Source organism: Pteronotus mesoamericanus, unplaced genomic scaffold (assembly GCF_021234165.1).
Source record: "Pteronotus mesoamericanus isolate MK-2021 breed Mesoamerican mustached bat unplaced genomic scaffold, CSHL_Meso_final contig_202, whole genome shotgun sequence".
Lineage (NCBI taxonomy): Eukaryota > Metazoa > Chordata > Mammalia > Chiroptera > Mormoopidae > Pteronotus > Pteronotus mesoamericanus.
The window spans coordinates 659,813-682,259 of NW_026555086.1; positions in this window are offsets into that span (position 1 = coordinate 659,813).

Below are 22,447 nucleotides of genomic sequence, written 5' to 3' on the forward strand. Positions count from 1 at the left end.
TTTCAGGAGGAAAGGACTTTTTATTTTCTGATTTTGTTATGTATTTTTGTTTTTATTACATTATGATCAGATTATAGTGTGTAGACTGTTTCTGGTTTGGGGGAATTGATCAGGATTCCTTTGTGACCTAGAATGGTGATTAATTCTTTTATTAATATTTCATGGGCATTTGAAAAGAAAGTGAATGATCTATTGTCAAGGTATACAATCTATATGACTCAGTAGAGTCTGCCTTATTAATGATGTTAATTGGAGCTGCTGGATTCTAAGTGTTTGCCTCCTTGGTCTGTGATGGACTGAGCATGCTACCACAGCTACTGCTGTTTCTTCTCGAGTCTCTTGGAATTTTTGCTGCATTACTATGGCTGCTTTCTCATCTGATGCACAGGTATTCAGACCTGTTATTTCATCACTGTGAATTTTTCCCTTTAGCATGCTGTTATTCTTAATTCTGCCTTCACAGATATTGAGAGTATGGCCTCCGCTTCCTTTTGTTTATATCTATCTGATCAGCCTTCGAATGAATATCCTTCTATTTTCAAGTTGCTGAACAACTTGGTCTTATGTGTCTCTTAAGTATAGTTTGGGTTGGCGTTTCTTTGTGGAGCAATGTGAAAATTTTTCTAATAGATCAATTGAGCCTATTTACATCTGACATGACACATATTTGGTCTTACTTCTGAAATATTGAATTTAGACTTTCCTTTGTTTCTTAAAGTTCTCTACTATGTGGTCTGTTTTTTTGCTTTGGTTCTCTTGATATTTAAGAGGGTTTATATGTTGCTGGAGTCATAACTCCTACAATTGTAACTTCATATGACAGCTTTAGTTCTTCTTTAGACCCGATCTTCTTCATTCTCTGCCATGGCACAATTAGCACATTTCCTTCTTCCTTTTTCCTCCTACCTTTTCTACCACCCGTTTTTAGTTTGCAACATCATGTTAGCATACCTCAGTGACTAACCATATGCATATGATTTGTTTACTAGGTTCATCATCTCTGAATGGTATCCTTTAACACCAAGCAAGCACACATACACAATCGTTTCTTCTTTGCAGGCTTTCTCCATAGACATAATTGCGTCCCATTTTTTAAAAACTATGACAAAATGGTTGGTCCTAGTGAGGGTTTTGTTACATTTCACTACCCTTTGCCAATTTTCCCCTCTAGCATGAATTTTACCTTTTAGGATAGAAGCCATGGCAGCTCCTTTTTGTTGCTCATAGTTGGATGTGTTTGGTTTTCCTCTGTTGGGTATTAGCAGAAGTTCCAAAGTGGGAATAGGGTGGCAATGCACAGAGTTAAGGGGCAAGGAGGTGGTGGGGAAAACTTTCCAATTCACAAACAAAGGTTTTCCCTTCCGTTGCCTTAGATTCAGATTGTGCCCTGCCACTCCTGGTAGAGCCTTGCTTGCTCTGTGTCTGGACCCACATTGAAAATGAGTAGCTTTGCTCTTCAGGCTGAGTCTTTTTCCTGTAAGAACTTTCTTTTCATTGGTCTTTCTAGCTCTACATCACTGAGTCCTCCAGCCACTCACCGAGTTTCTTTTGACTTCCTCTTACACGGCTTCTGCCCAATCACAGTAGCTCTCGACAGCCTCACACATATTTTGGAGCCTTGCATTACATTTGTCTTTCAATTTCCCTGAAAATGTACAAGTATATTCTTTTGTTCTTCAACTTGTTTTTGTACTTTTTTTAGGAGGAGGAGGGAAAGTCTGACTTGTGAAGCCAACTTCAAGCCTGAAGTCCAGTGAAGCCTTGACCTAGCTATTCACTCAGTGTGAATGGAGGGTGAGAAGAGATGTGGGGAGCAGGGTTCTTGTTTGCACAAGTTTTAGGAATAGATGGTGATTTTGATTTGTCACCTTGAGTTCTGCAGCCTGTGGGACACCCAGGTAGAGATGTCGAGTAGTTAGTCTTCTGTACAAATTTGGAGCCCAGGGAAAGAGGTAGGGAATCAGAGGCAAAGCTCATTATAATTTTATTGCTTCTTCTGCCATTTATTGAGAGCTTGCTATGTTTCAAGGAGTATATAAATATTATCTCATGCAGTTCCAACATACAGGCTTAGGGACATGAAGTCATGCTGCTGGCAGGTGGCAGAGCTGATACTGAATCAGGTTTCTCTGATACTGAGGTCCATAAATGTGCTTGCTCCTGAGCTGTGGAGCCCATACTGTGGGTTCACATTACCTTGGTGTCTGGTCTGTATCTGAAGGTGAGGCAGCATATTCCATTGCATCTCCTCCTGAGCCAGCAAGAGCAATGCAGCTCCAGGTCTCCGCTGAGAACTGGGGTGCTGTGGGCAGGACCAGGACCGACTGCAGTGGGGGATGACATGAGCTCGTGGTTGCAGAGTGCTGCACTGGGCTGCCATTGTACTGATGCGCGTGGCCTAGAGTGGACACAGTATTCAGCTCTGTGCCTAAAATGGCCAATGCTAACGCAGGACATCATTCCTACATGTGTGCAGGGATCAACACAATGCAGAAAATGCATACCAATAACATAGGGGTGTGGATTTTGGATGGTGACCCAACAGGAAGTGGTGAATGTTGAAAAGAGACCTGTCCAATTAAGGTGGCATTTGTCTTTGCTACCACGTGGACTGGGTAGAAAGGAGTGTTATGGAAAAGGCAGTGAGACATTGATTTTCGGTCGTCATACCCTTCCGCCATGCAGGCGTGTGCGAGCGTGGGCTTGGAGACATTGGTCACAGTCTAAGAACGTAACAATGCTTTTAAAGTTCATGTCACCTAGATGTGTGTGAAATTACAGTAGATAAGTTTGTACTCTGTTAATTATGCTTCTTAGTGTTTTATTCCAAATAAAAGGGGGTATTGCCATTGCAGTGTCTTATAGGTGCCGTGCTTTGGGATAGAGAATTACATTAGGTGATGTGATTAAATGAGCTAAGAAACATAAAATACTGGTAACAGGGCCTGAAGCATGGTAAATTTTATGAGTGCATGCTATTTTTATTATGACCAACAAAATGATTAGCATTACAGATGAAAAGGCTGATGTTTGGAGAAGCAGGATAACTTGCCCAGTGTCACACAGCAATTAGGAGGAGAGTGGATCCTTACAGAGTTGTTATGACCCCAAAGCCCAACATTCACTGTCCCTCTTTCAAAAGTTACTATGAAACATGCAATGAGCTTTAATGAGCCTTCTGTGATGAAATTCAGAGAAGTGAATTTTAAGTTTTTTCCTGAATGAAGAGTCAGTATTCCAGACAGTCTTCTTAAAAGAAATAGCAGGAAGTGGTCATTGGAGCACGAACAGAGATACAGTTTACTCATGGTTCTTATGAGGAATGACTGGACCCTAGATCTGCAGACTTCACAGGACCATGTTTATGCGGCAAATCACTATCTACCGTTGTAGTGATTGTTCCTGGCCAGTCTTAGCTCTGTTCAGAGGAAAGAGGATGCCGGGGGCTCGTGGAGCAGTGTTTTGTCCAGCACTTCTGTATAACATTGATTCCTTGCTTTTCAGAACTCACAATCAACCTTATTCTGTCCAGATCATTCTGAGCATTGTGAACCAGTGAGTTACATGCTTCCTTGTGATCTTTCCACATTAATACACACACACACCCCAATTGTATTTTTTCACTCCTTTAAAGGAAAGGCTTGCTCTCTTTTTTGTGAATTGCAAGAGGCTCATTTCCCAAAGAAACAGAAAGGTCACACCCGTTTTTTTTTTTTCAGCCACCAAAGTGCTGCAACTACTTCAAAGTTCTCTCATTTCTCATTTTGGTTGAAGAGTGCTAAGAGACCTCCTGCCAAGTAGAAATTACCATCTCGTCTTGCTTCTTCTCTTTGGCTGCTTTGGACAGGCAAATAACAGCCTAAGTGTACAGTGATGCTACGTTTGAGAGTTATCACCTATAGACTCTTCATGTGTTCGCATGTAAACTGCCTTCTCGTCTCCATGTATCACACCCTGAAGCAGGAGGGTGGACTCTCTGCGTGGAGATCGCAACGTCTGCTTTCACTGATGTCGGTGCCCCAGTTACCAGGAGCAGCTGGAACAAAGACGCTTCAGCTGAAGTTAAATAGGGTTAGTTAATCCGCATTTTTAGTTCCCCTCAGAAGTCTGAGGCTAGGTGGGGAAGGATTGGAAATGTGCTGTCAAGACGCTTTTAATAGAAAATGAAGAGAAAATCCAACTCAAACGGACTAAAAGAATAAAGACACTCTATTGACTCACTTCATTGAAAAGTCTAGAGGTACTTAGCTTCAGCTGGGGGTTGCTCCAGGAACTTAAGGATTTTTGTCTTGGTCTGGTCTCCTGGGTTAGTTGTCTTTCACGTTATAAATTACCTGAAAAACTTAGTGGCTTACATCAACATAACCTGTTTGTTACCTCACAATTGCTGTGGGTTGGGGATTCAGGAGCAGTGATCTGGGTAGTTCTGGCTCAGAATCTCTCACGGGGTCACACTGCTGATGTCAGCTGGTTCTGGAGTCATCTGGTCCTGGAGGATACACTTCTCAGGTGGCTCACACACACGGCGGGCAGACTGGTCCTGCCTGCTGGTGGCAGGGGGGCCTCGTCACATCCTGTCCATTAGCAGCAGGTCACTGACTCCGACCCATTCCAGTGGGTGGAAATCAAGCTCCACCTTCTGAGGAGAGGTCTGTCCCTCTAGCAGCTCCTCAGCCTCTTGTGGCTCTAACACCACTGCTGGCAACTATCAGGCCTTTGGTTTCTCACTCGTGCCTATCGGGGAAGAGCAGGTCTCAGAACGTCCATTGGATTGGACACTGAGGCCCTGTGCCTCCCTGCTAACAACGTCCCTGGTAGATGAGGTTATTCTGATTAGTCTAGAGACAGATTAATTCAGGCCAGATTAACCCCAAAGTCAGAGCTGGGAAAGCATCAGGTTCCCTAGAAACAAGTGTGCAACCTGAGGCAGCGGACAGGCCGCAGGTGTGAGCCCCGCTCTGTTGCCAGGAAATGGGACAGTGGATCCTGGGAAGCTAACCTGTGTGCATTCATATTCACCTTGTTTGCTGCGGGGGTGGAGGGGCGGTGGTGGTCTGGTGGGATGTCTTAAAACTGAGTTCTGTTTAGCAGTCTCTCATGGAATTCATTTTACAGTTTCACACCAGCCAGCTGGTTAAGGAAATACAAAGATGAAATCCACAGAAGTAGTTTGTGAGGAGGGAGTGCCGATGAGCAGTCCTCTGACTTGTTGCATTTCTTACATAGTGGCCCCTTTTATTTTAGGAAATGGCCTCGGATGCCCTTTATAATCAGGATGCTGGGTTCCTGAAGCTTCCCACAGGGGCTTGGCAGGCTGGCACCAGGCACATGAGACTGCTGTTGACAGCAGGTGACCCAACGAATGTGTGTTTGAGTGATGCACTTCCCTCCCACCAGCACCCATTTACCCCCTTGACAGGCTGTCTTCCTCCCGTGCAGTGTAAGAACGCTGAAAAAAGGGATTGTGTCTGCTTCATTAAGTCCCAGCTACGTAAAACCATGCCTGGTATAGAGGAGGTGCTCAATAATCATTTGCTTAATATTTATTGATAGTATTATCATGTATCGATATTATAAGTGAGTGCATTTGCTGTATTTCCACTCCATGGTCCAGTCCCCAGTTATGGCTGCTGTGCCCACTGGGCGTGACGTCTGAGCAAGGCTGCGGGAGGGGAAGGCAGTGAAAGGTGTAGCTGCTGGTAGGAGGGGAAGGGATGTGGACTAAAGTGGCTCTGAAATGCAAGAAATGTAACCTTAATTTTTTCCAATCATCCAACTAAACTTTTAGAGCAAGCCCTCATTTTGTCAGGTCATTGAAAACAGTCTTAGCCATCTTGGGGCCTTCCCAGGCCTGTAGAATGACAAGGTGTCTCTGGAATGAAGGTGACTGTGGTGCTCCAGCGGTCGTCTCTCCATCCAGTGCTGGCCTTTGCAGTTGATCATTCATTCCTATCCAGGGTGCCCGTAGATGCTCTGATCATCTTGCTGGGGTACCAGTGCCTTCTCAGGGACTTCCCGGCACCTCTTCTCTCTTCTGGAACATTTGTGTCTTCTCTGGGGCAGGAAGCCTACACTGATTCATCACATATTCGTTTATGTCTCTTGTTCTTCTTGTCTTCTCTGCCAGCCTTCAACTTGAGACTTGAAAGTCCTAAGAGAATTATTCTTCTCTGCTGGCCATCTCTTCCCTGATGCAGTGAGCCTCTGGTGGCTTAATGGAAGAGAAGGTCAAAGGGTAACAAAATACAGGAGGACAAAAACATTAGTTACAGCATCAAAAATAATCAGGATTGGACTGCCAGGGGCTGGGGCAGGGGAGGAATGGAGAGTTGTTGTTTAATGGGTGCAGAGTTCTGAGGGTGGCTGCACAGCACTGTGAATGCATTTCACTTTATCTAAAAATGGTTAAGATGTTAAATTTTTATGTTATGTGTATTTTACCACAATAAAAAGTGAAATAAAAAAGCAAAAAAAAAAAAAGGTAATTTACTTATAGGATTATGTCTTGTTCTACACTGTCTTAAAATTATTGAGTGATAAAATCCTGGGCCAATACTTTCCTATTGACCAAAAAATAAATTAATTTAAAAAGGCGGTCATAATTGGGACATTAAACTGCCCTTGTTCAGATTGGGCTATCAGGCTAGCAGTGGAGAACTTGGGGAGGAGGGTCCGTGGGCTGGGGCTGCTGGGGACTGTCCCAGGGAGCGGGCAGGCGGGCAGGCAGGGATTGGAGGGTGGCAAGCAAGGTGTGTACTGTGGGGGTGGAATGGACCGTGATTAGGAATGAAATTCCAAAGCTGCATGGAGACCACTTTGAAAAGGTGTCTCTTTGTCTGCTTTTAAGGAAACGGCTGCTGGAGAAGCAGCTCTCTGTCAGGTGAGGTCTGCAGTTCTGACAGCGTGCAGAAAAGCAGAAAGCGGGCTGTTCCCAGGCTGCTGAGTTCCAGCAGGCCACAGTCACAGAGGCTGTCAGCTCCTCACAGCCATCGCCGCGCGGAGCAAGCCAGCGGCTGCCTTCTTTGAAAGCCTACTGTGTACTCCCCAAGAACGCAGTCTGTGGTATCAACCTCCTTTAGCTCCCCAAACCAGCTCCTTTCTCTCATGAACCTCAAGGTGCACACACGCGTGTGTGTGTGCTGTGTGTGCTATTTCTGAAGATGTTTCAGGCTGATTAATGCTCAGTAATGCTCTCACTTTTCCAACATGTGTCCAGAGAGTCACTAGCACTATTTGCTAAAATGTCAGCTCAATGATAAAGACTTTTAGAATATGAAGTTTCATGCTCCCCTGGCACCTGGGCCCAAAAAGAACCACATATGATGACGTCAGTACTGATTTTTTACTGCAAGGCCTCTGTAAGGCATAGCTGCTTATTGTCTTCCATAGCGGGAGAACGCAGGTGAAGTAGCCCTTTGTGTTGAAGACAGACTAAGCATGAGATGATTATCAGTGATAAGCTCACACAGACGAGGGAGGACAGGGCGCTACCTACTGAGCTGAGCAGGGTGCATTGGTGCTGTTTGGGGAAGGGGGTGGTTAAAGGGCCCTGGACTGCCACAGATGTAGAGACAAGAGTTCCCCACACCCTGGGGATGCTTCCCAAAACCAGTTGAGGGGAACAAGCCAGGAGCCTGATGAGATGCACCAGAATCTGGAACATTTCTAATGAACACTGGATTTTCTTATCTTCTCTTCCATAGAGAGCTCCTGATTAGTTGTTCAGAGCTTGGTGGAATTAACCATATATCACTTTAAATGTTTATTTTATGTCCAGCTTATTCTAACATTTTTATTCATCTTAATGAGAAGTAATTGGGCTTCCTATTGCAGTGTTTCATTTAAAAAAGGGGAATATTAATTAGGAATGAAAACGTGCTAAAATCCATAACTATCTTCAAGCATTTACTATGCTTCTATCTATCCCCAAAGTCACTGTTTTGGGTTGAAAATCATATTCAATGCATTTGAACCACATCCTTTCTAGGGATGGCAATGCCTTTATTGTATGTCATTATGTCTTCTGGGAATCCTGACATTAAAACATATCCTTGGTTCTCACTTAAGCCAATTTTATAGGGCAGGAAAAGAAAAGACAACATTTTGCAATGAAAGCACCTTCTCCCATCTGGCAAAATGGCTTTCTGGACTCTATTGTGGCTCATTGTCTAAAAATAGGATGAAGACAAATTGTTATCATTTGCGAAAGCCCATGACAATAATGATAAATGAACAAATTTTTTTGCCCTCTGAAGTCATTGCTTAAGGCTTTCTCTGGGATCAACAATGTTAAACTGGTAAACTTTCCTCATCTGCATCAGCAGAAGGTTTACAAATGGCTTTGTAAACAATTTTAGCCAGAGCGTTAATCTCCCCTCCAGAACGAGGCTGCAGGATAGATGATTGATTTGCAATTTAAAATGACACTGAAACCCCTGAAACAGATATGAAAGAAACTTTCAGTGAATAATGTTTTAGTTGACAAGAAAAGATAAGGCACATCTTTCATCTGATAGTGGGCTGTTTTTGATAAATATTGTTCATAATGGAGAATTTTGGAATCATTAATGTGTGGATAGAACATTACTACTTTTTTTGACTGGGACTTCAGAAACCAGGTCTTTTTTTTGGCAGAAGTTTTGCTACATGGAGAAAGAAACTTGGGGAGGCACTTGAAAAGCACCCATAAATTTACCTTTTTTTGACCTATGCCCAAACTGATAAATGATGAAGGTGAACCTGGTTGTGATTGTGCATTGGCAACACACACTCTACCATTTCCAAAGTTGAGGACAGAACACTATTGCTAGTGAATTTCCTTTTGGTGGCATGGCAGGTCAGCTGTAGAAGGACATGCCTGGGAAGTAAACCTCTCATTCCCCTGTCCCTTTCTTGGGGTGGTGCTCTGTGTGCACTCCCTGTAGGTGTGCTGCCAGCAAAGTCCTGCTGGTGCCTGGCAAGGCCTAGAGTCTGGGGCATTGCCCTTGAAGTGTCCCCTGAGGAGCAGAGTTACTGCTCTGACCAGCACACCGGTCACCCAAGGCTAGACCCTTGAGAGGGCATGTGTATCCTGCCTGGTCCCCGGCCCCACCCAGACGTTTTGTCTTTCCCTTCACCCATTTCCTGTCCCCTTGCCCTGTCCTTTACCTCTCTCACATTACAACAGTGGGATTTCCTTTATAAGTATGCTTGTAGAGGGATGGCGTGGCCCGCATTCTGGCGCTTAGGCAGGCACATTGTGTGTGTGACAATGTGGTGCTGGCCCTCACACCCATGTGCCCTGAGTCCCCAACCCGTGCCTTCCCTCACTCCTCTCAGCCACACTGGAGTTGCCCAGAGAGACAACCCCCACCAGCCGACACCATGACTGGCGGATGGCCCCTCCTCATCCAGCAAGGCCTGGCAATGGCTTCATCTCGTAGAGCACTTGGCACGTCAGAGAGCTCCACAACATGATATGAGTAAAATAATAAAGATTATGGCCCAAGGGTACCAGATAGCAATCCAAGCTATTTATTCCAGATTCTTCTGCCTGTCAGAGATGTCTGGATTCGAGCCCTTGAGTTTGGGTCAGCTAAACGTGCTTTGCATCATTAAAACCACTCAACTGTATTTAGTGTTTTTTAGCATCCTGTTAATGGTCTGTCACACACGACACCTACTGTGTGCAAAGCACTGTTGCAGGTGTTAGAAATGCAAACATGAAGCAAATGGATTCAGCCCGCATCCTCACAGGCTGACTCTGTATCCTGGCGACCTTGCTGAGGACCATTGGACACTTTGGAACATCGTGCTCTGCATGTCGCTTTTCTTCTGGTTAATCCTGCAAAGTAACTTTAAAACATTTTTCAGACGCTCAAAGTTCTCTCTACCTGACTCCGTCAGTCTCATAGCAAATTTCTATGGACTAAAGGTTTGTGTCCCCCTAAAATTCTTATGTGGAAACCTGATCCCCAATGTGAAGGTGTTAGGAGGCGGGGCCTTCGGGGGGGCAGTGATTAGGTCTTGGGGGTGGAGCACTCATGAATGGGATGAGTGTCCTTATAGAAAGGACCCCAAAGGGTCTCATGTGGGGACACAGAGAAAAGACAACCATCTATGCACAAGGAAGAAAGTCCTCACCAGGCACTGAATCTGGCAGCAGTACCTTGCTCTAGGACTTCCAGCCTCCAGAACTGTGAGAGATAAATGTCTGCTGTGTATGAGCCACCCAGGCTCTGGCATCTTGTTTTAGTGACTCAGATGGGTGAATGTACACCAAAGACACCAATATACAGAATCTGCTGAGACCCTTGGGCTCCATGGTGCCTCCAAACTGAACTTCACGTGTACTTATCAACGTGTAGCTGACCCCAGCATTACCACCTCCTGATTCGGGGGTGATCGTCTCCCCTTCCAGCCGTATGGCTGGGCAGGGCTTCCACCATCCTCTGCTGAAGATGTCAGATCGACCCTCAGTTCACCAAAGAGCCCATGGCCTGGCCACAATCCAGTCTCCACAACCACCCGCCCTTGCCACCTAGTAAGTGGAAATCCTTGAAGGACACAGCCCTTATTTAACTAGTTCTCATGGGACCCTGTTGGTTCAGTGCTAGTGCACGCCTACTATGTGCCCACTCCATGCCAAGGCCTTGCCTGGTCCAGGCCCAGTATGCCTAGTACATGGCCTAAGGTGGCCCTCATCAGGGAGCTGCCCAGGGGAGCGTAGGCAGTGTGGGCTGGGAAGTGAGACCAGGCTCCAGCTGTCTCAGGACATCATGAGTGTAGTTTTCCTCCCCTCCCCTCCTCTCAGGTCTTTCTGTCCCCACTCTCTTGTCTGTGTCTTTGTTGGTGTGGGAAGCACACCAGGGTGTTGCTCTGTCCAGACCCCATGAAGGGGCCATTGTACAGATGTCCAGGAGCCCACAGAGGACCAGACCATGTGTCCCAGAGGATGTAGCCTGGATATTACAGAGCAAGGAGGTACTGCTGCCACTGACTGAGTGGGGCCAACATGACCTTCTGAGGGATGGTGCTGAGTGAGGAGGAGCCAGTCCCCAGGTGGCACCCTCAGTGTTTCTGGGTCTGTGTCTTCGCTAAGCCCACCGTAGTCACCAGCAGAGGTGACCTGGGTCAGAGAAAGGTTCAGGCTTCACCTGCAGGAGGGCAGAGCTGCTCCCCGGACCAGCTCGGATGGATGTCCTGGCTCAGAGCAGTGAGAGAGCGTGTCCGCCGTGACAGAAGAGCAGCCCCTCCTCACCGAGTAACAAGCCTCAGCCCCGCCAGTCCATGGGAACGCCGAGGGCTCAGCGCATGAATCGCCTTGGAAGCCATATTCATCCCCTGCCTTCTGTTTTGAAGTATTCCAACTTGCTTTAGTTTTATTAATGTATTTCTTTTATCTTCTATCTGAATAGTGTTCTCTATGTAAAGTGACCAAATGTGATTAATGATGAATAGATTAAGATAGGACAGGGTGTTTGAAAAATGACTTAAGGACTGCATGTAAGTCACTGGCTGAAGTCCCAAAATGCAAATTCTGGTTAAGTTAGTGACTGGAAAATCATCATGGCGCAATGGCATGAGCTTCTTCATTATTTAGAATTGCTTTATAAACAATAAATAATTAGCATTTTATGTGGGAACAAGTTAATTATTTCTTAATTATTTCTATAGGTATACGGTCCCAGAGTCACAAGTTTCCCGCAACTGACACTCAGACACCCTTGCGTGCCGAGCTGTCCAGCATCTGTAAGTCACTGCTTCACTTTGCACGTGATATGGCATGTTCATACCCCATTGGAGGTTGGCGCTGCAGTAAAACATCTGGAATGATCTAGTTTGCAGGAGGCTCCTTTCCCTGAGAAGAGTCTGCAACCTCCTGGATGGGGTTCTGGGAAGGGAAGTTGTTGGTGCTCCTGCACCGCTTCCCCCTGACAAACGAGCCTGATCATCTGGGCAGCCCTGTGCTCTCACTCACCCTCACAGGAGCTGGGAGCTTTATGAAGAATAAATTAGTAATGCATACTAAGTTACATCTGCAGGGGACATTTAGGTGTGTATTGCAGTCTTCAAAGATGATTAGATTCACATTTTGTTCACAGGGACATGTGGCCCCTCCTTCTAGTTGTGTCTTGACCCACAAGTTGGCCAGCACTACCTCTTCTGCCTGCTGCCCTGCACGGTCACAGTCACCAGTCACTGGGGGCTCCGGCTTGGGCTCCGGGCTAGCCAGGCACACCGCTCAGGCCAGCAGCTGGGGAGCTCAAGGCTTAGAGTGACCTGACGGGCGTGTTCAAGAAGGAAGGCAGGCACTCTGCGGGTGGGGGTTCGGGTCAGCTCAGTTTGCAAGGGACCCCTTGTTGCTTAGTCTGCAGAACCTGGTGGAGAATCAAAGGCCTTTTCCACCCTGGACTCAACACTAAGGAAAAGAGTCACCATCAAAGTTGGCTTTTTCTTTTGTTTGGTTGGTTTGGTTTGGTTTGGTTATATCACAGAGCGGAGAGAAATACAGCTGCATTGATTGTTACCTCCTTGTGCCTGCTCTGCGGCGTCCGCACATGAAACGCGCTGCTTCTGTAGCAGGAGGAGAGTGGGTATTTATCAGGGTTCAGAGCCAGTTCAGCCACACACTTGACAAATTATTTGTGGAATTGTTGTATTCATAGTCACTTAAATAAGAATCTGTCAACACGAAGGCTGCGCTTTGTTGCAGCAGGTCCCCTGGTTTTCCCTGCACACCCAGAGGATGATGGATTGGAAGTAATGCAAATTCACTACCATTTTATATGCTGGTGCCTTCCTCAGAGACAGGAAGCATAGCTCAGGAGCATCGTATAAGGGCCGTGGCTGTACAGGCCTGTTCCATGTTGGAAGTCCTGCCTTTTCTTCATCCTCCTCCTTTTTCTTCCTCTTCATTCTTTTCTTTTCTTTTTTTTTTTGAGTGGGACTTTGTAACAGGGAAGTGGAATTCAGTATTTCCTTACATTTCATTTTGGAAAGTGCTCTCCCAGCAGGTGCATAGGCTGGCTTTTTAGGCCACCTCATGCCTATGCTTAGCCATATTCCATAATCATAACAAATTGACAAATATAATTATTTGGTTTTATGACAACTTCAAAGTTAGTGCCCCTTACTTGGCAGGATGTTAAGTCTTGATTCTTGAAGAGGTGGAAAACGCTAGGCCAACGAGGCTGCAGGAACAGATGGGGACGGGTAGGGCAGTGGCGTGCGGCTGGGATTTTAGTCCGTTCCTGTGGCCTGTGGAGACTCCTTATGCTCAGTGAAGGTGGCAGAGCTGGGATCTCACTGCCCCTCTGAAATGTGAGGACAGTAGGTTTCTCCAGGTCTGCCTTCCCAGGATTCTGAGGCTTGAGGGATCATTGCTCAGCTCTGGCGGCGGTGGTGGGAGGGGCAGGGGACTGTTGCAGGTCTGACCAGAGATGCCAGTGCTGGCAACAGGAGCAGAGCCCATGAGGTCTTCCTCTGTTGCCTGGACAAGAGTTCCTCTCATGCATGGCAGGAATGCCAGGAGAAGATGCCCCATGAAGCTGTCTCTGGGATGGAGTTTCTTCAGAAAGTCACAGGAGCCTTTTGGTTCCAGGTCTCTTCTTACTGAAGAAAGCAGCTGGGAGCTGGGAGCCCAGGGCTCCGGTCAGGATCCCACATGAGCTGGGCATGCCCACACCTCCTCTGAGCCTCAGTAGTCAGGGCTGGTCCAGTCACCCAAGAGGCCTCGATCCCAGGCTCTAACTCAGGAACAGCAACTAGAGACCAGCCCTGCCAATGCAGCCCTGAAAGAACACGAGTCTCTTTCTTCCATTCTCCTCCCATTAGAAGGTTTGCAAAGGAACTCTGCTGCCTAAAAACATATTCTTTTAGACACAGTGATTTGCACGGTGGAGTATTATTATATCTATGGCCCCCATTTTCAAAAAGCTGAGGAGCAGTAAGAAAAAAAATAGAAAAACTCCAAGTAAAAACAAAATCCCATGTCATATAACATGTTCTCTTAATACCACTGAAAAATACATGTAATATTTTGAAATCACTGACTAATTATTTTTAATCACTCCATAATAATTTACGTAGACACTCACTCCTTTGGATGTGTTCCTGTTTTGATCTAAATGAATTCCCGAACATGCTGTCAAACCTCCCACTTTGGCAACTGATTTGGTTTTGCTGAATTTCTTTCGTGTGTCCAGATCTCTTGCCAATGAGGCTGTGGAACATATTTTGACAGCTTTGTTGCTAAGTGTGTTGCTACTTGTGTCTGGAACGGGTATCAAATTTCAGAGATTAATCTGTTTGTTTCCTCCATGCTCACAATGTCTACAGGATGCCATTGGTTTGCCTGGAGCTGCTCCTGTCTGTCAGTGAGGAGACCAGCCTGGATTGTGTGGGCAGCACCATGTACGGGGCATCTCACGGCACCTGTGCTCCGGGCCTGGGTGCCGGGCATCCAGGGCCAGGTGCTACTGAATGGACCAGCATGTCTGTGGGAAGCCATTCCTCAGCAAGAGGCTGTAATTCCCATGAATGTAGCATCAGACTGGTGTGGCTACCCGAAGCGATTCTTGTTCAGAGACCAGACTTCACATTAGAGTTCAGTGAATTAAAACTTCAGACAGAACCCTGACAAGGCAAGAAGACTGTGTTTTATCTCTCTTTTTACATTTCACCCTGGTCTCACTGGGCACTCCTGTTCTTCGCTGGCCCTTTTCAGACGCTCCTAGTGGGGTTGCCCTCATCATATGCCTTCTGGCCCAGCAACAGCAGCATCACCTGGAAACTTAACAGTTATTTTCAGTCCATGCACCTCTCCCCAGATCTGCTGAATTGGAAATGGTGGGGGCGAGGCCCACAATCTGTGCTTTTATAAACCCACCAGGTGGTTCAGGCGCACACCAAGGTGTGAAGTCACTCCTCCAGTTGGTCGGCACGCTGTCTCATCATGTTTCAGGAGTGTTTTCTGATCATTCATTCCTGCAGCCCTGCTTATGCTGTATGTTGTCTGTCTTTGTTCACTAATAACTTTATTGAATCAATGCTTTAAGACAAAGAGGCCTTGCTGTCAGGCACTGACATTTACGTGCTGGCCACTGTGCCAGCCAGTGGGGCCGAGAGCACCTGCTCTGCCTGAAGGAACTGACAGGTTAATGGAGCAGAGGCAAAAGCACCTGCATGGCAGTGCTGCAGCCTAAGTGCGGAGAGAAGTGGGGCACAGAAGACGGGCGCCTTGACTGCGCTGACAGGACGGGCAGAAGGAAGCAGTGTCTGCTGTTCTGGGCAGAGGGGCCGCACGTGCAGTCCCGGAGCACCGTTCCCGGAACACTGTGCATATCACGTGGCTGATGGCGGAGTGAAGGGAGGTGAGGATGGAGTAGGAGAAAGGGGCTAGAGCTTTCAAGCCAGGCTCAGGAGCTGGGGACCACTGAAGATTTTAAGCAGGGGTGACAAAAACAGATTTATGCCTGAGGAACTACCCTGGTGGCCACAGCATGAATGACTTGGAAGGAGCACAGCTGGGGGCAAGGAGATGGACCAGAGGTTGCTGGTGATCCATCTGTTTAATCAACAGATACCTACCAACCTTCCACAGAGGCAGCACAGCCTGTGGGTGCAGAAGCCAGGCTCTTGGATCAGATGGAACAGACCGAGTTTGCAATTGCAGCTCTGGGATTTTAAGCTGTGGGACCTTGGGTACAGTCCTCTGAGCCTCATTCTCCTCAGGTGTAAATGACGATAATAATGATATTCATCCCAGAGAACTGTCATTTGAAATTATGGACATAAAACATTTGCACAAGCGCCAAGACCTAAGTGTCCAATATAGGGAATCCTACTATTGTTACCGTTGTTGTTACTGTTGTGCGTTAGGCCTTTTGTTGGATGTAGTCACCTGCACTCATGGTGCACTGAGTGACAGACAGTGGCGGCCTGAATTGCATCAGTGGCATGGGATGGGAGAAGACCGGCTCAGTGAATACTAAGGGCATTATGAAGGGTGGGGTATGGAACAGGGACAGAACTAATGCACGGGGGAAGTTGGACATGTCTCCCGGGTTTGTAGTTTGTGTACATATGGTTGAGCCCTCTCTTGGCATGGGAAGAGGAGATGGAGGAGGGGATGTCTGAGGCTGGGGAGCAGTGAGCTGCGCTTTGTGTATCTGTTCTTGTGGAACTTGCAGGCAAGTGTCTGTCAGAAGTCAGTTTCCCAGTGCGGGGCGTAAAGAGAGATTTGGACTGGGGTGCTAGCGCGTGTTTGCACAACAGCGGCAGCATTCAAGGCCCTTGCAGAGAAGAGAAGGCAGTGTTGCTCCAGGCTCTTCCTGAAGATCCCGAGCAGAGCGCCCTCCTTGCTTTGAGACGTTGCCTTACTGTCTTAACTGCGTTTGGCTGTACATGGGGTGCCTTATGTCTGGGAGCATCTTTGTTCCCAGGGAATTGTCTTGTGTTGTTCCCTTGCTGAGATGTTTTTGCTTCCCCCATCCCTTGCAGAGCCCCGGAGTCTCAGGGACAGAGGAGAAGGGACCTGGAGGCACATTTAAATCTCCCCATGACCTTCCAGCTGACGTTTTACTGCTACTGAGAGTGAAAAGGAGCTGAAGGGGATGATCAGGAAGGTGGTCGTAGGACCCAAGTCTCAAACCATTCACTGAGCACCTCCTCTGTTCCTGGCCTTGTGTGTCTCCCTGTCAGAGCACTGCTCTAGGTGCAGACATTAGGGATCCAGAAGACCCTTCTCCATCATCACAGCTCATTGCCTGGAAAGCAGGACCCTGGGGAATGAGACGCATTAGGGCTGTGTTTACCCAGGGTAGAGGGGTTTATGGAGAGGGAAGTGCTCAATCGCTTGAGTTAGGGAAGCAGAGAGGGATGGTGAGAGTCCACAACAGGACATGTGTGTCAGTCATGGATGGAGAAGAGGGGGGAGGCGGTGCCATGGGAAACCTCACTGCTGTCATCCGTTTGCCCATGTCAAGAGCCATAGCCCCTGAATGCGGCTGAGCCCAGAGTGTAGAGCCTTCTGGAGACAACTCAGAACAAAGGTTGGAGCCCTGAGCACTCAAAGATCACCCACTGAAAAAGTGACAAATGTAGCTACCTGCAGGGTGGGCAGGTAACAGACAACAAAAGTGCAGAATGCAAGACAGTGGGAATAGAGAACATACATGTACACAAAGCGGGTTGCTTTGGCTCAGCTCCGTACAGAAGGGACCAGACTTTCCCCTTCCTCAAGGAAAACTGGACACCAGGGATTGATGTGAAATCTCCAAAATTTTCAAGATTTGATTATTTAAAAATAATCCTTCCTTTTAAAAAAATGTTGTTGAGCCTAACAGAACATAACCATGGAACCAGACATGACATTTAGTGCTGCTAGTATGTGGTGTCTGAGACACCTGCGAGGCAGACACTCCATGAAAATTCTCACTTCATTGAAAAACAGTTAACTCAGCACCTCCTCTGACTTGAGCGCCCCATGATGGGTGGCCTGAAGCACACAAGTTCCTGAGGGCCAGGTTGTGCCTCTGTTCTCTTATCACTTCTCTAGGCAGCCTTCCTTCTGAAACCTGCTGGGTTGGGTGTGCGAGACAGTTTTCAGTGCCAGCCTCAGGCCCCTGGAGGTCACTGTAGCTCATAGGCAGGAAGGCTGAAGGCCCGCCTGAGGGTGGGCACAGGCCAGAGCGCAGGGATGGCTCGACCCCAGGCCAGTTGCACAGGGAGAGGGGTTCTTGGGGCTCTTGCTGATGTCTGTGAACACTGGCATGGGCTCAGACTTCCCTCTTTGCAGTGTGTTGCCCATTCGTGGGTCTTCAGATTGCCTGCCCTTTGCCAGGGTGCGGAGACCACTTATGTGTTATATGAAATGTAATAATGTCGTCGGCTTCCCCCGGTTTCCTGTTGATTGACTTTTATAGCTTGCAAACATTATGCTGGATTGGTAAATTGCAATAAATTTAATCAAGAATTATTTTATTCAGCCTACTAATGAGGAATAATAGCATATGTATCAATTAGACCTGTCAATTTGTGTGAAGAAATAGATTTACAAAGGGATAGTAAGGAAAAAAAAATATCATTGATATCAATTCACTTCATTATTTTTAATTTGCTGTGAGTATTGAGTGTTTCTAACATAAAATCATTCCTCAATTAAAATAAAACATCTGTACTGCTCTCGGCTCCTCATCCCTTGTTTTTGCTTACAGATTAGCAGTTGTCATTGGTTTCAGTCTGTTGTCATCTCATTAATTTGCACCCATAAATGGGCAAAAAAATATTCTCAACTGTCAGTGAAAAACGTAACAGCAAGATGGTTTTCTCATCTTTTGGGGAAACAGCAGGGTTATCGCAACAACAAAGGGGTGGGGGTGTGGAGCAGAGCAGGGAAAGCCAGGCCTGCTTGGACTCTTGGTGCTTCTTCAGACCCAGCCATTTCTAGGGCTCTTTACTATGTAACCTGTGATTGATTCCTTGCAAAAACGGCTGTAAGTATTTTCTTGTCTCTGTCTCTGCAATGTGACTTTGTCATTCTTTCCACCAAGAAGTGAAATCTCTCGACCTCCTAAATCTGAGCTGGTCAGCTGACTTATTGTGGCCACAGACTGCAGCAGAAGGAGGCAAGCGAGCAAACGAACAAAAACCCCCAAAACCAGTGTGCACGCCTGATCCTAGGTCTCAGGAGGCCGTGCGTGCCCATGCTGTTTCTCTTAGACCCTGTGAGCCTCATGTCAGCAGGCCCCAGCCAGCCTGCCGGAGGACGAGACCGGGGAGAGAGAAGAGCATGCCCTCTAGCTGCTTCGTCTTGAACCAGCCAGCCTCCTGGTGACCAGGGACTGACCGCCGACATGAGTGATGCTCGCCGAGTCCAGAAAAACTGCCCCGCTCAGCCCGACACACATTGCTGACTCACAGCACGGTAAGGTAGGTTGTTGCTGAAGCCACGACATTTGAAGGTAGTTAGTTATGTGGCAAAAATTAACTGATACATACCCGCTATTTCCAAAGAGCCTGGAGCTGCAGGTTGATGTTGCATGTGAAAGACAGGCTTAGTGAGAGACACCCAGAGTCCAGGTAGGAGAGAGAATCAAGGCATAAATAAGGATACTTATGGGGGACTGTAGTCTCAAACAGGTCCTTCAGCAGCCTAGGGGACCACATGCGTTTGTGCACACGTATCCAGGGACCTGGAGGCAGGAGACTGGCTGGGACTCCACCCTAGTTCTCTCCCACTGTGCCGGGGCCTTCACTGCCACCTTGCCTTCAGGGCCTCCCATGGTCTCCAGATGCTGGATCAAGTGCTAGTTCAAGAGACTTTCAGAAAGTTCTGGAGGCTTTCAGAGCAGAGAAGTGCAGAGGTGCAGAGAAGGAGCAGTGGACCTTGACCCTGGTGAGGTTCCCGGAGGGTCTGGCAGATACAGGATCTGTAGACACCAAGTGTGTGTGACCATGTGAAGGCCTCCTCCCCACGCACTCCAAACTGACGATACGCTGGCCATTTACTGGGTGCTCTGTGCCAAGCTCTTTCTAAACATCTAAATCACATATGGACAGCAGAGGTAGATGCTGCCAACCTCCTCTAGCAAAGTAGTAGACTATGGCCAGAGGAGGTTAAAGGACTGTTTTATTCAAGGTCACACAACTACTGAGAGGGAGAGTTGGGGTAAGATCTGACAACAGGGTTCAGGACTCTCCAATACTCTATGGCTATCACATACTCCCTGAGGCATGCAACTCAGTCTTTGGCCTTCAGCCGTTAACACTTTAGTGTAAATTAACATCTTGCTCCTCAGGGACTGTTGTCTGAGGACAGGGCACTAAAGGAAAGCTCTGGGAAATGGAACTTGTTCCTGCATCTGTGCGTTGGAGGCGCACCTTAATGCTCTGAGTGGCTCCTTCCCTCGGATACAGACAGCTACCTGAGCCACAGGGGCAAGAGAAAGGAGAGGTGTTTCCCCAAGGAACCACATGTGCTGTGTGACAAGGAAATGTGAAAATAAGTGCTGACAGCCCAGGCCCCACCCTTGCTGCCACCCTCAGTAAGTTTAGGGAGGCCCTCTGTGAAGCTGCCCAGGCAGAGGTTCTCAAGCTGCCTTTTGTTCACGCTTCTGGGGACTCCTGAGGGTCTCCTCCCAAGACCATTGTGGTCCTCTGTAGGCAGCTGTCCGGGGTCGCCTTCCAGAGTGCCGGGAGCACTTCCTCCCCCCAGGGGTGCCCCTCATGCAGAGGGCGACCGAAGGCTGCCGACCTGAGTTTATAGATGCCTTCTGTCCTGATGCACCCGGATGCCTTATAAACCATTGCGCATCCACAGTCAGCCTGCGCACCTTTGGATCAAGTGGCAGCTGTGTAACTGTGCTTTGCTGGGCAGAGCCTGCCCCCTGGACACTGCCTGAGCACACACTGTCTACTTGTGTGTTACAGATGTCAACATGTGAAAAGTCAATACTTAAAATACGTCATAAGTTACAAAGCATTTCTTCATGTTTTGGCTGGCTATATGTGAAGTCTAAAACATGAGGGGTGGCTTGGCGAGGACTTAAATGGGTGATGTAACCCTCTGGGCCTCTATGTTGTCCTCAGACATAGGTTAGTTCTTCCTTGTGAACTTCCCAGAGCTGCTGAATGGAAGGATTGTGGTGTGCATGGGAAGGTGTTTGAGGGTAGGAAGTGCTCTGCTCTCCCATGGCGCGCTGGCTCTCTCCCTCACTGCCCCGAGCGCCTCCCCTTGTCCTTGCCACCTGCACAACCAGGAGGTGCAGCGGGGGCAGGGAGATATGCACAGCCCCCAGAGCAGGCTTGGTCACACTTAGCAAATGGTGATGACTGCTCGGGCCAAGTCCCCTTCCTTAGCTGACCTCTGTGCGCGTAGGTTCTCCCAGCCAGCCCCAAGTAGTGCCGGCTGCCATGGACTTGGGCACGTGCCAGGGCCTCCTGTCCCCTGGATTGTCCGGCAGGCTGTGTTGCTCCAGCATCCCCAGTGCACAATATTTCCACTTTACGCGGAGCTGCCCTCTGCTTAGACCGTCAAATGAGATCATAGCCCATATTGTCATGGGCGCTGGTTTTTTATATTTCTGTATATTTCTACGTGTGAAAATCAGGCATGGGCTCGAACCACACACTTGGAGGGAGGTGAAAGGTTTTGTGTGAGTAAGAGTTGATCAATATCTGAACCAGTCACCTCCTGTCTGCCTCTGGGAGCCTTGTCTCTGCCGGTGACTAGGAAGAAGACAGATGCCCCCAGGGCAGCAAGAAATGTACCTGCTTCAGAGACCTCTTTCTAGCAGGTGGGAAGTTATCAGCTTCAAAATGAGTCCCCTCATTTTGGGTACATGAAGCCATTTGTTAGGTTGCAAAAGGTTTAGGAAACTTTTTAGAAGTGGGTGTGAAAATGTTAGGCTGAATTCACATGTCAATCCTCTGGTTAAAACCCTAGAATTCAGCAAAACAGACCCCTTCAATGGCTATGCGATATTCATCAGCCGCCTGCGTGTTTCAGTCCTTTCTCCCACAGACCCCTGATTTGGGTTTGTATCCCTTGCACTCAAGTGCAAGGTGAGAGAAGGAAGGCGGGTGAGGGTGAACTGGGGACATAGCCAGTCCTGGTAGCTTAGGAACCAGAGCTTGGCTTCTCAGGGAGCTGTTGGCCCTCAGTGCTATGGAAGGGGCTGTCTGTCCCAGACAGACGAGAAACGAACACGCCCTCCCCATGCTGGGTGATAGGTCAGCATCACTCTCCGAAGACCTTGGGGCCAGCCCCCTGCCGGCCTCCCTTAAAACGGCTGACATGCAGATGTTTTATCCTTTGCCCCTCCTTCTCTAGCACATGTTAATAAAAGTTCTATCTAAAACAGAGCGATAAAGGAGATGAATACTTTTATTTCTCACACATGCTGAACTCTTTTCATCTTGAATTACTCAGTTGGAGTGTCTACACCACCTGAATTAATTAACTTCATCATTGTCAACTCACCAATTCATCTAAATTGTCATAGACAAGACCTCTGCTTCCTAAAGAGAAAACCTCTACGCAGGCAAATGCAGAGGCACCCACTGTCTGGAAGGCTGAGTGGGTGTGTGCTGCTGCAGCCTCTTTCCTGAAATTCTTTTCAACATTGACCCGCAAAGGAAATTACTTGCATTTCCCTGACAAACAAACCTGGATCTTGAAGGTCTGAGTCTATTGTCTTGGCATTTAGCTTGGCGATACTATGTCTGATTTAGAAATGTCTCTTTCTAAGAGGCAGAGGAATTAACAGAAATTATTTCTGGATCTATTGGCTGCAGTGGAGTGGATATTGCTTGGGGTCCAGCATGGGGGGTGTGTGTCCTCATTTTAATTGCCGGGTCATCACTCTCTTCCTTTATTTTGAACATTTCTAACTCCTTATTGAAAGGCTTTCTTCAAGGTGAGGAGATCGGGCTGGGCACCAGGAGAGATGAGGGTCAGTTTTGA